At 43.9% G+C, this 17,538-nt stretch overlaps 1 long non-coding RNA gene across 1 annotated transcript; it reads left to right on the top strand.

Annotated features, from left to right (window-relative positions):
• Positions 1-14,976: 14,976 nt before the first annotated feature.
• LOC141111780 (uncharacterized) lies at positions 14,977-17,289 on the top strand. The gene is made up of 2 exons (XR_012236474.1): positions 14,977-15,089; positions 17,210-17,289. It is a non-coding gene; the product is annotated as an uncharacterized lncRNA (long non-coding RNA).
• The last annotated feature ends 249 nt before the right edge of the window (positions 17,290-17,538 follow it).

Raw genomic sequence — 17,538 nt, forward strand, 5'->3', positions numbered from 1 at the left:
TCCATCCATCTGCCCTTATGCCACTACAGGACACAGGCATGGCCCTCTGTTGTCACCATCCTCCAGCCAGGAAATGAGGCGGGGCTCTATCTGACTTGCTGCAGCTTCTAATGCACATTGTGAGAAGCTTGCAGTGTGCAGGTGAAATCAGAGTAAGCCATTTCAGTCCAGAAGAGGAGCCGGTACAACTGTGCAAGACTGAAGAGAGGGCCGGAGGTCAGCTTGTAAGGGTGAGATTTTCCTTAACATTCAGGGGGAGTCCTCTCAAAGGGATTCCTCTCACTTCCTGCTGTGTCTCAAGAATGGAAGTCAAAAAAAATCTCCCTATCAGGACAATAAAATCTCCAACAGGACTGGAATAAAGGTTTTGGTGACATACTTTATTTTTTTTCCTGCGATAACATGAGCTGTTTCCTCATTTTATGAGATGCCATAGGAAGATCTATCTGACAACATAGGCGTGCTCCCGACCACGTGACATCTACTGACATCTCTGGCTGGAAACGCTTTATAATTTCTCTTTGCTGAAGTCAGGACAGCTGGATTACGGAGGATGAACGCAGAATAAAAATCACTTATCAGGGGTCTCCTGGGCGGTAAAGCGATACTTTCGTTTTTCTTTCAGCCGTATATGGAAAGTTCCCGCAGATCTGTCTCCAGTCGGGGCGCATTTTCCACCATGCCTGTCAGTTTGGGAATCTTTGGAAGGTGTGGACGTGCTGCTGGTGGAAATCAGCCGGAATAATGAGCCTTCACGCCACAAGAGCGCAAGATTCACGGTACAAGACATTAAAGCTGGACTGTTACTTGTGTAGTGGGCGCACGGAACGCCAACGCTTGTGGTTGGAGGGCATCCGCGGGTCTCGTCTAGTACCAGCCGCTGGGTGACATCATTAATTCTGGCCGGGGAGAATTTATTTATAGCGATGTGTTGGCAGTGAAGGGTGTCAGCCTTAATCTTGTGTTTCCATTCAAAAAATTCTCTACTGACTGCGCCAATCTCATTACATAAATTATCATTTTATATTCATGAATTCCGAAGGGAGGCCGTGACATGAGTGCTCAATGCTGGCCAGAGCGAGACTTGCTTTTCCAGAGCCAAAAGCAAAAAAAAAAAAAACGAAACTGCCCCCAAAACTGAAGTCCACCACACCACCTCATCCACCCCATACTAAAATCGGACCTCCGACCTTCTCTTCAGTCTTGCACAGTTGTACCGGCTCCTCTCCTGGACTGAAATGGCTTACTCTGATTTCACCGCACACTGTGAGCTTCTCACAACGTGCATTAGAAGCTGCAGCAACCCACCTGATTTCCTGCTGGGGGACATCCAGCATCATCTAGCCCTTTCCTCCCCAGCCTGACTGTCCCTGGCCACGCCCCTTTCATTTTAGATGTAAGTGAGTGTGAAGCCTCATACACATGATCCGACTTTCCGACGGGAAATGTGTGATGACAGGCTGTTGGCGGAAAATCTGACTGTGTGTACGCTCCATCGGACAATTGTTGGCCAAATTTCCGTGGACAAATGTTGGCTAGCATGTTTTAAAATTTTCAGCGAACAAATCTCTGTTGTCGGATTTTCCGAGCATGTGTACACAAGTCCGTCACACAAAAGCCCAAAGTACAAACACACATGCTCGGAAGCAAGGACGAGCCAGAAGTGGCCGGTCTTGTAAACTCGCGCTCGTAATGGAGAATTAACATTTATGACGCTGCAAATTATGAAATCTCGAAATGCAGCGCACAATTCTCTTCTTCTTTAATGGGATAATAATGAAGCTGCTTTACTGGTGATACTGATGGAGTTATTACAAACAAATTTTCAAAGTCTTTTTTTTTTTCTAGTGATATCAAGAATAATATTATTATGTTTTTTTTTTTTTTGGGGGGGGGGGGGGGGGGCAGGTTACCACAACACCATTATCCTGTAGTTTTTAAGATCAAAGATACAACTATGTTGGTGTCCCTGTGTCAATTTTACATTGTATTTTTTTTAATGTAACTGCCGACTCCCAAACTGTCATTTGAAGTAAAACACACAGCCAAGTATTATTCTCCACAATTTTTTTTATTGTGCATTAAAAAAGAAAACAAAATAAAATTAGACATGAAATCTGCCAATAGAACGTAACCAAAAAGTGCATTCTATGCATCTAAAAATATAGAAAATATACCAAATCAAATCATTATTATTCAACCAAAAAAAGAATGTCAACCCAATAACTCCAAGGCCAATAATAAATAACACGTTATCTCCTCCGATTCTGCAACATGTCTGGTTGACGAATGGCCGTTCAGAAACGAACTGAAAAGCGCAAAATGAAAAGTGCGAATCAACACTCACCAAACCTCTACTAACGTGAAATTAGCAGAAGGAGCCCAAAGGGTGGCGCTAAAGAGCTGAAAAACAACGTAGTACGTCACTACGTTCCTAATTGTTGGCCAACAATTGTGTGGCCGTTTGTATACAAGACAAGTTTGGGCCAACACCCTTTGGACAAAAGTCCACGGTTTTGTTGGCCAACAATCCGATCGTGTGTACGAAGCTTTAGTGTTACCTAAAGCAGTTTGCAAGACTGACAACCACCCATCAGGGCATTGTGATATTTGCATAATTCCTCCCAAGAGCCAGCCCAATGCTTTCATCATGATTGAGGGCTCTTGAGAGGGGGAAGAGAGGAAGGGAAGCCAAAAATGAAAGCGGGAGTAAACCTGCAAGATAATGGCATAATGTGCTAGTATGCATTGCATACTTGCACATTGTGAAATACCTTAAAATGAAAGCCCTTCAGCAGCGCGCTGTCACCACTGACAGGGCTTCGATCTTCACCCGCTTCTCCATCTGGGTTAGCATGCTCTAGCCGTCTGACTGGCCGAGTCATGTTGAAACAGGAAGGGGCCATCCCTAAACTGTTCCCACAAAGTTGGGAGCATGAAATTGTCCAAAATGTCTTGGTATGCTGACGCTTTAAGAGTTCCCTTCACTACTAAGGGGCCAAGCCCAACCCCTGAAAAACAACCCCACACCATAATCCCCCCTCCACCAAATGATTTGGACGAGTGCACAAAGCAAGGTCCATAAAGACATGGATGAGCGAGTTTGGGGAGGAGGAACTTGACTGGCCTGTACAGAGTCCTGACCTCAACCTGATAGAACACCTTTGGGATAAATTAGAGCGGAGACTGCGAGCCAGGCCTTCTCATCCCCATCAGCGCCTGACCTCACAAATGCTCTTCTGGAAGAATGGTCAAACATTCCCATAGACACCCTCCTAAACCTTGTGGACGGCCTTCCCAGAAGAGTTGAAGCTGTTATAGATGCAAAGGGTGGGCCAACTCAATATTGAACCCCATGGACTAAGACTGGGATGCCATTAAAGTTCATGTGCGTGTAAAGGCAGGTTTCCCAATACTTTTGGTAGTATAGTGCATATATATATATATATGTATATATTAAAAACTATAATAAGACTCTTTTTCTCCTCCCATGTGTCTTGTGCCTCACTCAAAGTCCCAGGAAAACCCTCTCTTATTTCCAATTTAGGGATGGAGGTGCATGCAATCATGCACATCATTTGAAGTCCCATTACCCTCTTGCTTTCTATAATAAGACTCTAGGTACCTCCTTATATTTTGGGGGAAAAAAAATGCTAATTTATCTTTGAGAGCGGACCTTTATTTCTATGCGACTCCATCTTCACCTCTCCACCACCAGAAGTTGCCGTAATGACGCAAATAAATAAAGCGCGGAAGTCTTGCCAAACTTTAACCAGAAACATCTCAGAGAGTTCCTCCCCAGTACGCTCCTCCAGACATTGTGATCAAGAAAACGTCTGTCTGTTAATATCTGGTGTAAACTGCGTTTACTGAAATGGAAGACATGTGGCGGAGCTCCGAGGCCGAGCCTGAAAATCTACGCTTTAATATCTGTTTCCATTTGTTTTACTTCTCTGACATTGATTCATAGCATGTTGCGTTTAATGGATTTCATTTATGAGAAGGAAAACAAGTAAGCTGGACAGGCGGAGGACAGGCGATGGGCTCACTCACAGGCTGCTTTGCTGAACGTCACTTGAGGATAAATGAAAACACGCCTGAGGTTTAACATGATAAATACCAGGTCCGGGGCCCGCAGGTTGGTTATGGAGAGTTTACACACAGGTGCATAACAAGCAGTAAACCTTAAAGCTGAACTCCAGGCAAAAAAAAAATATATATTTAAATAATATATTATATTTATTTAATTGTATTATAAATTATTATTATTATTAATTTTTTATTATACATTTTTATATTTAATATATTTATATTTATAATATATTATATTTAATTATATATATATTATATTAAATATATATTTTTAACCACTTAAGGACCAAGCCTATTTTTCAAACTTGTTGTTTACAAGTTAAAATCAGGTTTTTTTTGCTAGAAAATAACTTAGAACCCCCAAACATTATATATATTTTTTCAGACACCCTAGAGAATAAAATGGCGGTCTTTGCAATACTCTTTGTCACACCGTATTTAGCGCAGCAGTCTTAGTGCCAAAGTTTGTCGCCATTCTATGAGCGGGTGCAATTTTGAAGCATGACCTGTTGAGTATCAATTTACTCGGCGTAACTTTATCTTTCACAATATTAAAAAAAAAAATGGGCTAGCTTTACTGTTTTTTCTTATTTTTTTAATTCAAAAAAGTGTATTTTTTCCAAAACAAACGCAATTGTTTTGGAAAAAATACACTTTTTTGAATTAAAATAATAAGAAAAAAAACAGTCATGCTTCAAAATTGAATTAAATAAATAGAATGTCGACCAACTTTGACACTTAAAAATCTCAATTGACGACATTTAAAAATGTCTACAGGTTACCAGTTTTGAGTTACAGAGGAGTTCTTTTTCTAGAATCATTGCTCTCGCTCTAACGATCGCAGTGATACCTCACATGTGTGGTTTCAACACCGTTTACATATGCGGGCGCGACTTACGTATGCGTTCGCTTCTGCGCACGAGCGCGGCGGGACGGGGCGCTTTACATTTTTTTTTTTCCTATTTATTTTACTTTTTATTTTTATTTTTTACACTGTCCCTTAAAAAAAACAAAAATTGGATCACTTGTATTCCTATTAAAAGGAATAGAACATCCCTTTTAATAGAAAAAAAACATGATAGGACCTCTTTAATGTGAGATCCGGGGTCAAAAAGACCTCAGATCTCACATTTACACTTAAAGGGGTTGTAAAGTTATTTTTTTTTTTTTTTAAAAATAACAAACATGTTATACTTACCTTCACTGTGCAGCTCGTTCTGCACAGAGTGGCCCCGAACCTGGTCTTCTGGGGTCCCTCGGCGGCTGTTTCAGCTCCTCCCCGCAAGCATTTACCACCTTCATGCGAGCTCCCTCGCACGGTGGTGAGTGCTTGCGGGCGCGCTCCCGTGATACAGCGAGCGGCTATAGCCGCTCGCTGTATCACTCGGCCCCGCCCCCCGGCGCGCCGCGTCATCGGATGTGATTGACAGCAGCGCGAGCCAATGGCTGCGCTGCTTTCAATCCATCCACTGCAGCCAATCAGCGACCAGGCTGAGCTGCAATGAAGCTGACGAGGAGCGAAGATTCGAGGCGTCAGGTAAGTAAAACGGGGGGCCTGGGGGCGGCGGTACTGTCAAAAGTTTTTTCACCTTAATGCATAGAATGCATTAAGGTGAAAAAATTTTTACCTTTACAACCCCTTTAAATGCAATTAAAAAAAACATTTTTTTTTTTTTTAATTAAAAAAAAAAGTCCCTTTAAGGCCGTTGGGGCGGAAGTGACGTTTGACGCGGCTTTCCTCATCCAACATCATTGAGTCGAGTGGGGACCATCATTCCCTCAATCGACTTAGTGCCGGCTCTGAGGGGAATGTACAGACCAGGGCAAACTGGAGTATGTTGTGTCCATCACAGTGTACAGAGTGGGGCCGATTGAAGTATGTTTAGCACAGCTAAAATGTGCACACACCCCTTTTACACTGGGGCCGCGGATGTGTTAGCGCTAAAGCACCGCTTGTTTAACGGCCCTTTAGCACTGTTTAAGCGTCGATTTTCAGCCACTAGCGGAGCGCTTTTAACCCCAAAGAAGGGGTTCAAAGTGCCCGTGTTGTGGCGCTTTTGAAACGCTTTTCAGGCGCTTAGGAAGCCCTGCCCATTTATTTCAATGGGCAGGGCATTTTCAGAGCGCTAAATACAGCGCTCCCAAACTGCCCCAAAGATGCTGCTTGCAGGACTTTTCCCAACAAGTGCACCGCCCCAGTGTGAAAAGTCACACTGAAATGAATGGGAGGCGCTTTTCAGGCGCTGTTTCTTGCGCTAAAACGCCTGAAAACCGCCTCAGTGTGAAAGGGGTCTAAGTCAGTCATATGGCTCCATCCAAGGTTCCAATTAGACACAGACAGCCACAAATCAAGCTGCTACCACTGTATCCTAAAACTGAACTCTAGAGGCAAAAATGTTCTACCGGGGACAACACTTTAAGTTGTCACCAGTAGATCTCGCTGGTATCACTGGTCATAGTATGAGATTTTACAAACAAAACTAAGTTCTGAATATTTATATTCAGGTCATGTGCTCACTCTTTTTCCCTGGGCTGAGGCCTGAGGAGGAGCTGCTGGATGGAGTTCTGCTGTTAAGTGTTTGGAACCTAAAATGCGCTGAAGTGGTCCTGAAGCTGTCCTGCCTGGTCTGGAGGAAGCTGTGCCAAGGAAGAGACCCAGGGGAGCCCCTCAACCCGATAGAACACCTTTGGGATGATGGAACGGAGACTGCGAGCCAGGCCTTTCCATCCAACATCAGTGGCTGACCTCACAAATGTGCTTTTGGAAGAATGGTCAAACATTCCCATAGACACACTCCTAAACCTTGTGCACAGCCTTCCCAGAAGAGCTGAAGCTGTTATAGCTGCAAAGGGTGGGCCAACTCAATATTGAACCCTACGGACTAAGACTAAAAATCATGCGCGTGTAAAGGCAGGTGTCACAATACTTTTGGCAATATAATGTAATATATGGTATAATATAAATTATATTATATTATTTTATGTAAAACAAAAGATGTATACAGTAAGTAAAATGGAACAATCAAAAATAAAACACCAGTTTAAAAAAGAGTAGTAAAAGTGACCCAAAACCATTCTAGCTTCCCTTTAAATCGCTGGAAAATTAATTTCAAGGAAGAATGTAAATCGCAGGCATTCATCATCATTTAAATGAATATTTGTGAAGATTCGGAGGCACGCAGCCCATGTTCCATGAGACCTCTGCCATATCACAGCTTTCACAACCTTTCTACTGAGTAATTACGCAGAGCATGCTTTGGCCCGCACACACTGATATCTTCTTATGCTGTCCAGGATCCCGAGGCCACCAAATCTGTTTTCTATAAGCTTCATGACATCTGCACCTGAGAGCTGATAACGGGAGCTGACAGAGACTTGGATGAGAACCCTGAGCAAATTTAAAGGTTTCCACATAGCAAAATATGGGACCGTTCTGCAATCCTGACAGACGGACAAATGGTGAAATTCAGCAAGGTCAACACAAGCAAACTGTTGGCTCCAGAGAGGAACAGAGACATTTAAGGAGGATTTGTGGTGAACTCCCAACACTACAAAGGTTCATTTTACCTACTCCCCAAGCAAAAGTCATTGTTATGGCATTTATTATGGATCAGGTCAACAGGATCCTGTCTATTCATTACCTTGTACCAGTAATATCATGAGATTGCAGCTTGTCTATTCACTAGAGACCTATGACATCACTGAGAATGCAGCCTATCCATTCACTAGAGACCGAAGACATCACTGAGAATGCAACCTATTCATTTACTAGAGACTGGTAACATCACTGAGAATGTAGCCTATCCATTCACTAGAAACCAGTGACATCACTGAGACTATAGCTTATTCATTCACTAGAGACCGGTGACATCAATAGTAATGCAGCCAATCCATTCACTAGAGAGCAGTGACATAACTGAGAATGCAGCCTATCCATTCACTAGAGAGTGGTGACATCACTGAGAATACAGTCTATCCATTCACTGGAGACCAGTGACATCACTGAGAATGCATCCTATCCATTTAATAGAAACCAGTGACATGACTGAGAATACAGCCTATCCATTCACTGGAGACCGGTGACATCACTGAGAATATAGGACTGGGACTAGAAACAAGGGGCAGAGATGGGGGTAACAGGATACTGGATACAAGCTACATGCTATAAGAGAATGCAGGCATATGGCTAGCAGGCAAAACACTGAAGCAAGATGCTATAGTAGAGGAGAGACTAAATACCCTCCCAACAGCCAGCATCAAGTGAAGACTAAATGCTGGGATCTGCTGGCTGTTAGGAGACATCTGGTGGTGGATGCTGGAACTACAGCCTTCTGGTCTGGGAACCACACTGACACCAGAAGGTGATCAAGTTCCTGGCACAGCCTACACATTCACTAGAGACCGGTGACATCACTGGGAATGCGGCCTATCCATTCACTAGAGACCAGTGACATCACTGGGAATGCAGCCTGTAAGGGATACCAACTGCAGGTATCAAAACAGCAGGAATGACCAGGTCTGTGTAGCTGCACTTAGGAAACTGAAATGACACTGTGTATAGTTAGAATGAAGCATATTATTGCACACAACACCAATACAACACCAACACAACCATAAGCAAAGCAAAAGTGAAAAATAAATGTGACAATGAAGCAAAACCAAACCAAAAACCTAACTATATACAGTACACACTATATACAAATGGATGGGAGCTTAAACAAACAGGGCATAAGCAGGACTGGGGCTATTATTATTGTTATACAGTAAGTATTATAACACACTTTTCTGAAGAAGAATCAGCTTTGTTTGATGATTAACATTGTGGGAACACAGTTAGATTGCTTGCAGCCATCCATTAATACCACATAATTATTATCACGTTATAGGATCTAGTTGAAGTGGGTAGCGCGGGATAACACACATTTTCCCTCTAGGACTGGGACTAGAAACAAGGGGGCAGAGATGGGGGTAACAGTATATTGGATACAAGCTACATGCTATAAGAGAAGGCAGGCATATGGCTAGCAGGCAAAACACTGAAGCAAGATGCTATAGTGGAGGAGGGACTAAATACCCTCCCAACAGCCAGCATCAAGTGAAGACTAAATGTTGGGATCTGCTGGCTGCTAGGAGACATCTGCTGGTGGATGCTGGAACTACAGCCTTCTGGTCTGGGAACCACACTGACACCAGAAGGTGATCAAGTTCCTGGCACAGCCTATACATTCACTAGAGACCAGTGACATCACTGAGAATGCAGCCTATCCATTCACTAGAGACTGATAACATCACTGAAAATGCAGCCTATCCTTTCATTAGAGACCAGTGAAATCCCTGAGAATGCAGCCTATCTATTCATTAGATACCGGTGACATCACTGGGAATGCAGCCTATCCATTCACTAGAGACCGATGACATCACGTGTAATGTAGCCTATCCTTTCACTAGAGACCGATGACCTCACGTGTAATGTAGCCTATCCTTTCACTAGAGACCGATGACATCACATGTAATGTAGCCTATCCTTTCACTAAAGACTGGTGACATCACTGAGAGTGCAGCCTATCCATTCATTAGAGACTGGTGACATCACTGAGAATGCACATATCCATTCTCTGTATACATCCTTTCTTCTCTCTAGGAAGATATCAAGTATAAAATTTAAAGAAGAAATACCAGCAAATCTCTACGTTTGTTACATCTGACAAATTGCAGCGTAGAGTGAGGAAATCCTATTGGTGCAGAAGCAATGTTTGGACAATCCTCTTATGGGAAATTTTGGCTATAGGCCACCCCGTAGCCAACGTCCTTGCAGGTTCCTCCTGCACTTTACATGGCCCGGCACAGAAAAACACGACTCAATGTGAAGAATGAAATGAAAGGGCGGAACTTTTGCATGCCTGGCCAGCGAAGGGATTAAGGTTATTGTCGAGAAATCCCTAGAGCGCTCACTCCCCTGTGCAGCTGTGCCTGGTGCGGAGAACAGGATATTGGTGGCATTGTAGGAGGAATGCGATATTTTAAATTATTCAAGAATCCAGCGGCCTGGGATCCTTATCAGGAGTACAGCTCACTGCTGGATGTAGAAAAATGTGACCAAGTGACGGGCAGACACAGGAAAAAAAAGTTTTATAGTGAACCTGGTAGAAAATAGAAGGATGGACCAGGGTGAACTATGGTTTAACACAATGTTTGGAGATCAATATGTGATTGGCAGAGCTATTTGTATCTATATCTCATCATTTATGGCCTTCGGAAATCTATGTCTTTCAGTATGCCAACATTAAAGTATTTATTTATTATACAACCCCGATTCAAAAAAAGTTGGGGCGCTGTGCATAATTTGCATAAAAACAGAATGCATTGATTTCCAAATCTCATAAATCCATATTTTATTCACAATAGAAAAAAAAAATCAAATATTTAAAATGATAAAATTTACCATTTTAAGAAAAAATTTGGTAATTTTGAAATTGATGGCAGCAACATGTCTCAAAAAAGTTGGGGCAGGCTTGTGTCGGTCCGACTTTTGAAAAGGTTCCTGCACTACTTTGGTCAGACTTGGGTCCGATTTCAGCCCATTGAATTTAATTGAAGTCGCATCCAAGTCAGATCAGCATCTTAACTGATCCGACTTGTGACAAGCGACTTGCGCTCAGAGGAATGTCAGCAAATGCAAAATGTATTGATATAAAAAAACTCCCCAAATTTTAAAGCAGACCTTTATCTGAGCACAGCCTGGCAGGCCAGGAAAGGGGAGGGACTAGCTCTGCGTTACGTCACCGCATGACCACGCCCCATAGCTATATAAGAACTGTCAGACGCTGGAGCTGACAGAATGGCGGGAGCCAACGTCGGAGGAGGAGCATTTTTTTTTTCAGCGCTGTGGCGGCGGTGGAGGAAGACATTGCGATGGACATTGGATCTACATCAGGGATCATTAGTCATTTTTAATAAAGAACTTCTCAAAAACCATCTCATGTTTTTATTACACTACACTTTTTTTGGGTGAATGGGTAGGGGTATGTATGTATATACTCATTCACATAGGGGGGTGGGATCGGTGGGCCTCACCCCCCCCTTTCCTAACCTGCCAGGCTGCATGCTCGGATAAGGGTCTGGTATGGATTTTGTGGGGGATGCCGCAATGGTTTTTTTTATGTTGGCGTGGGCTTTCCCCTCAAAATTCATACCAGCCTGAAGTGTCTGGTATGGTCTTGGGGGAGGGGGCGCACACGCCATTTTTTATTTTTTATTTTGGCGTGAGGTTTTATCCATACCAGAAGCAAAGGAATTGTTTTGACTGGTCGCAATCATCTCAAAGTCGGATCCCATTCATTGAAGTCGCATGGAAGTCAGACCTAAAGTCGCAGGGCAATGTCAGAACGAAAGTCTGATTAAGAAGATGCAACTTTCTGATTGGTGTCCATGCAGAGCAAGCAACCTCCTGTGTTCACTAAGCAGCAAGGCAGCTGCTCGTCATTAAACTGGAAGCAAGTGGAGATCACTGTAGTAGCGGTGTAGAAGCAATGTCTGTACAGTGATTCCCAGCTTCTAGACAGATCCCACAGTTATGGAAGATATACAGTTACATTGGTCCAAGCTGAAACAATGTAACAATATAAAAATATCTATAACTGCAATGCTGATGTACCACCCTGGTGTTTAGGCAGGGTTGCTAACAAATTTAGTTTGCCAGGTAGTAATTGTCCTGGTCAATTGTTAGCAGAGCCACTGATTTCTCTCTAATTCTGGAATTCCTGCACCTTTTCTCTTCTGTCACTAGGTGGCACTGTGGCTGGGGACATTAGAATGACAAGGGCTCTGCAAGGTCAGATTATAAATGGATGGACTTCTTAGATAATTGGCATGGGTTTCTTTAGTCCCTTGGCCTGCTGGGAGAGCCTATTTATTGGGGTGGAGTCAGGTGATCGGGGTTCTGTGCCACCTTCAAGAAAAAGTTGCTGTGGGGACATGCCTGTTTGGCTGTACTGCTGGAACTGTGTTCTGCTGGCAGAAGCAAGGAGTTCCCACTTGAGTCATACTGGCCTGTGTTCTGGAATCCCCAGTGTGCCTCTGAAAAGTGACACTGATTTGCAACTGAGAGACTTCATTGTGTTCTGTTCTTCATTAATGAGGAAACCAATCTCAGTTTCTGGCTGTTTGTGGACAGACTGAGATTACAAATGCAAGGGGATCTGTTGAGGGACAGTGCCCTCAGGAAGTACGGTTCCTTCTACCATGGCATGGTTTATTGCTGCTGATTACAGCTATGTTTTTATAGCAAGTAATGTGAGACTGCGCTTAGGATACACAATAGGCCTGCTGCCTCCCCTAATAGAGCTCCCCCAAGGGGTCTCCTGGTAAGAAAGAAATAATGAAAGGGGTGGTTGACGCTACCTAAAGGTAATGCGATTATTATGTATTAGAGGGTGTATATGTGTGGCCTTTTAGTGGAATACAAAATTATAGGGGACAAGCGTAAAAAAGCTCACATATTTTTACGCTTGTCCACTATAATTTTGTATTCCACTGGAAGGCCACACATATACACTCTCTAATACGTAATAATCGCATTATCTTTAGGTAGCGCCAACCACCCCTTTCATTATTTCTTTCTTACAGCCATGTTTTTGTCCCCCGGAGTTGTCCCTGTGAAAAAGGGAGACTGCTGGGAATGTTGCTGATATGTGATTGCACCTCCAGTGAAATAATAATAGACTTTGGGGCTCCAAGGACACTGGGGTGTTAGTTAGATAGGTAGGATAAGCTGTGGCAAAAAGGGCAAGTTCTTACCTTAACCTTGATAATGGATTAAATGGAACAAAATACTATGTACACACACAAGGACTGTTCCTTGGATATCTTGGCTACCAGGTGGCACGAGAGTGCCAGCCTGAGTGAGCTCTTGTTCATATTATGCAAATGTTAGATAGGAATTGCAAGCGTAAATTTATTTCTAGGATTGTTATGGAAAAGGGGTGGCACCCTCAAGGGGGTGGGGCCCATTTTCATCTGTTTAGATATTTTGAAATAGTCACTGTATTACACGTGTACAGTAAGATATGCTATAATGTGCATTTGCACTGCTTTGCTGCTCTCGGCTGAGTGTAATTAACATTTAATTAACATTCACTCATGTATATAGTGCACTGTGTTATTGTAGGGATAGGATGTGTTTCGAAGCTGTCTATTTTCTCTCTTTCAGGTGTTCCTGCACTCATTGCGTCTTCCTTGGCTAAGGAACAGTGACTTCAGATTGTATAACAATGCTAAAATTTTCAATTTTTTTTTCCTACAGGTGTATATAGTAGATAGATAGTTAGGATATAAAGCTACTGTTTGTATTTCCCCTTTTCTTTGTACGCCACACGTAAAATTATACATATTGTCTGCTATTTATCTGCCCTGTGTGAAATGCCACTTGCCTATATATATGTATACTGTTGTCTATTTCATAAGGTACGCCATATGTATTTTTATTATTTCTTTTCTCTGTTTCCCCACCTATCCCAGTTTTTGCCAGGACATCCACTCTCAGGCTTGGAAGTACATTTTTGTTTTCCGCAAACTCTGAGACGTAGTTTCCTAGGCAGGGGGAGGATGTAGCACCCTGGTGGTTAGGTAGGGTTGCTAAGAAATTTAGTTTGCCAGGTAGTAATTGTCCTGGTCAATTGTTAGTAGATCCACTGATTTCTCTCTAATTCTGGAATTGCTGCACCTTTTCTCTTCTGTCACTAGGTGGCACTGTGGCTGGGGACATTAGATTGACAAGGGCTCTGCAAGGTCAGATTATAAATGGATGGACTTCTTAGATAATTGGCATGGGTTTCTTTAGTCCCTTGGCCTGCTGGGAGAGCCTATATATCTGGGTGGAGTCAGGTGATCGGGGTTCTGTACCACCTGGACGGTCTGGTTGGACATGTGTTATGTCGCCCAGGGCTACTAGGCCAGAAGCCAGAGACCTATCCCGGGGACACCTGGCTGCTAGGCTGCCTGAGGCCTATCCAGGAGCAAGAGAAGCAGCGTAGGGTTGGGACTGCAAAAGGGAGGTAAAACGGAAGCAGTCGCCACTAAGGGACCATCCATCTTGTTACAGGAGACCACTGTGAGTAAGCTTGAGCAAGTACTAGAGCAGTCTTCTCACCAGCTGGAGACGGGGAAGAAGAGGGAAAGCTTCAGCGAGTACCAAGCTAGGGACCTAGCAGGTTAGCGGGGGTGACGCTTGAGGAGTATACAGTGGGATAGCTGTGGAAGAGCTCAGGAGATTCAGTGACGATTGGATCTGGAAGTCTAGTGAGAGACTGGGAGCTCAGTGAGTGAAGACCTACAGTGGGATACTGTGAGATAAGAGAAGAACTAATCTCTGTTACCAAGAGTTATGTGCAAATACTTTTAGTGACTGTTACAAGTTCAGTTGCCATAGGAGACAGCGGCCCTACCTATACAGATGTGGCATCCGGCTGGAAGCCTTTCCTTGTATAGCTGTCTACCTACAGAATCTCAGAGTCTGTCAATTAGCATTGCATCTACTCAAGGGTGTCCTGGCCCTAACCCGCTCTCCCACAGTTTTTGTTAAGAGATAATAAATCTCTTGTTCGCATTCAAAAAGTGACTGACGCCCATCATTTCATCTTGCATTACACCCACCATGCCTGTTAACGCACTCTACAAGGAAGCATGTCAGCTCTCCCTAACTTTTGAGGTCATCATTAAGCTTCTGGAGGCCCGGGACCTTGCTACACTTCCGTAACAAAAGAAATTGATATAAAAGGTTTGTATTTGTTGAATAAGTATTATGCTGGTCATATACTGGGCAATTTTCTCTTTAGATCCATTGTGAGCATCTGCTAAATCTGGCAATAATTCTTGTATGGATATTTTCAGGGCGAACATTCTCACAGTGCTCCTGCCATCATCACACAGCAAATCTCAGAGTCACACACAGTCGTTTCATTGCGTTCCCTCATCTGCTTTGATTCTGGAAATGCTGACAGGTATTTGGAAAGATTTGATTTTTTTAACAGATTCTTTTTATTGAGTATTTTGCAATTCAAGAGAAATTAAAGTTATGCAATTATTATTCCATATTGTCACGTCAGCACTGCTCTCCACATGTGGAGGACTTCCCACCACTGGGCGAGAAGGCGAAGAAGGATCTAAAGGGGTGCTGAGGGTGCAATGTTCACAGATCAAACATGAAAGAAAAAACTAAGTAGCAAACCTGTTCTTCCTTCACATGTCCTGGAGGCTCCTGGATTGATGCCGCAGCAGTCTCTAGGAGGCAGGGCCGGGACAAGGGGTGGGCTGCTCTGGGCACTATGGTGTCAGGTGAGGGGGGCACCATGTGGAGATTGGGAGTAGGGGATTTGTGTGAGGAGAAGAAAATTGGGGGGCAGCAGGGGGTAAGAATGGTTCTAGGAGGGGAAATTTGGGGAGGTGTGCTAGGATTAGTGATTGGGGGGGATTTTTTTTGGGAGGGGAAGGTCCCAATAGCTTGTACATGTACATCTTTTCTCTGTTGTAACAGGGGTTTATAATGTTGTATGTTGCCGAGGCAATCTGTTGTTGCTGAGGTGGGGACTATTGTTGCTGGGAGGAGATCTATTGTTGCTGAGTGGACCTGTTGTTGCTGAGGGGATCTAGTGTGCCTGGGATGGGGGTCTATTGATGCTGGGGGGATCTATTGTTGCTGGGGGATCTATTATTGCTAGGGTGGAGTCTATTGTTGCTGGGGGGATCATTTGTTGCTGGAGGGGTTTATTCTTGCTAGGGTGGGGTCTATTGTTGCTGGGGGAGTTAAATTTTTGCTGGGTGGATCTGTTATTGCTGGGGGGATCTAGTGTGCCTGGCATGGGGGTCTATTGTTGCTGGGTTGATCTGTTATTGCAGGAGGGATCTAGTGTGCCTGGGATGGGAGTCTATTTTTGCTGGGTGGATCTGTTATTGCTGGGGGATCTAGTGTTCCTTGCATGAGAGTCTATTTTTGCAGGGGGATCTATTGTTGCTGGGTGGATCTGTTATTGCTGGAGGGATCTAGTGTGCCTGAGATGGGTGTCTATTGTTACTGGGATGGGAGTCTGTTATTGCTGGGTGGATCTGTTATTGCTGGGGGGATCTAATGTGCCTGGGATGGGAATCTATTTTTTCTGGGGGATCTATTGTTGCCGGGCAGATCTGTTATTGCTGGGGGGATCTAGTGTGCCTGAGGTGGGATCTATTGTTTCTGGGGTGAGGTCTATTGTTGCTGCCTGCAGGGGATCTATTTTACTGCTTTTTTGTTATTACTAACAAATTACATACAAATTACTTAACACCACAAAATAATACTTGCTTCTCTATTCTCTAAAAGGGGTGGTACAGGGAGGTGGGTAGGGGGTGGAACCAAGGGACGATATTTGGAGGTGGGTAGGGGGTGGAACCAAGGGACGATATTTGGAGGTGGGTAGGGGGTGGAACCAAGGGACGATATTTGGAGGTGGGTAGGGGGTGGAACCAAGGGATGATATTTGGAGGTGGGTAGGGGGTGGAACCAAGGGGCGATATTTGGAGGTGGGTAGGGGGTGGAACCAAGGGACGATATTTGGAGGTGGGTAGGGGGTGGAACCAAGGGATGATATTTGGAGGTGGGTAGGGGGTGGAACCAAGGGGCGATATTTGGAGGTGGGTAGGGGGTGGAACCAAGGGACGATATTTGGAGGTGGGTAGGGGGTGGAACCAAGGGGCGATATTTGGAGGTGGGTAGGGGGTGGAGACAAGGGACGATATTTGTAGGTGGGTAGGGGGTGGAACCAAGGGACGATATTTGGAGGTGGGTAGGGGGTGGAACCAAGGGACGATATTTGGAGTTGGGTATGGGGTGGAGACAAGGGACGATATTTGTAGGTGGGTAGGGGGTGGAACCAAGGGACGATATTTGGAGGTGGGTGGCTCAAAGGTGAAGGGGGAGGGTTCCTGCACCTATTCTCTGAGAAAAAAAGCCCTGACTTACAATAAGTGCAAATTTGTATCAAAACTGACATTAATATGCACTGCTTATAGAAAATTTTGGGTCATTTCATTATTTGTTTATTTATTTATTTAATTTTGGTAAAATGTTTCCATTTAAACTATACAGATCAACAAAACTAGATGGTGACCCTGGATGATGCCTGAACAAAGATGGTGCCGTCCTTCTGGAGAGAAAAGCAGATAAAGGTATTGTCAGGGGGAGTCCTGGGATCTCTGTGAGAGGTAATAAATACGTGGAAGGGTCACACTGACACATTACTGAGCAGAAAGTATTATATCTGATGACAGATCCACTTTAATTCAGTTCCCGTTACCTCTCCCCCTGCAGAGACTCCATTGTGCTTTTACCTGTTGAGTGTTAATTACACATAACTGCGGCTCTTTTTTCCTGTGCGTGTGCAGGAGACGCGGTGTCAGTTTTTCCATCGCCCCGCA

This window comes from Aquarana catesbeiana, linkage group LG11 (genome assembly GCF_042186555.1).
Source record: "Aquarana catesbeiana isolate 2022-GZ linkage group LG11, ASM4218655v1, whole genome shotgun sequence".
Classification (NCBI taxonomy): domain Eukaryota; kingdom Metazoa; phylum Chordata; class Amphibia; order Anura; family Ranidae; genus Aquarana; species Aquarana catesbeiana.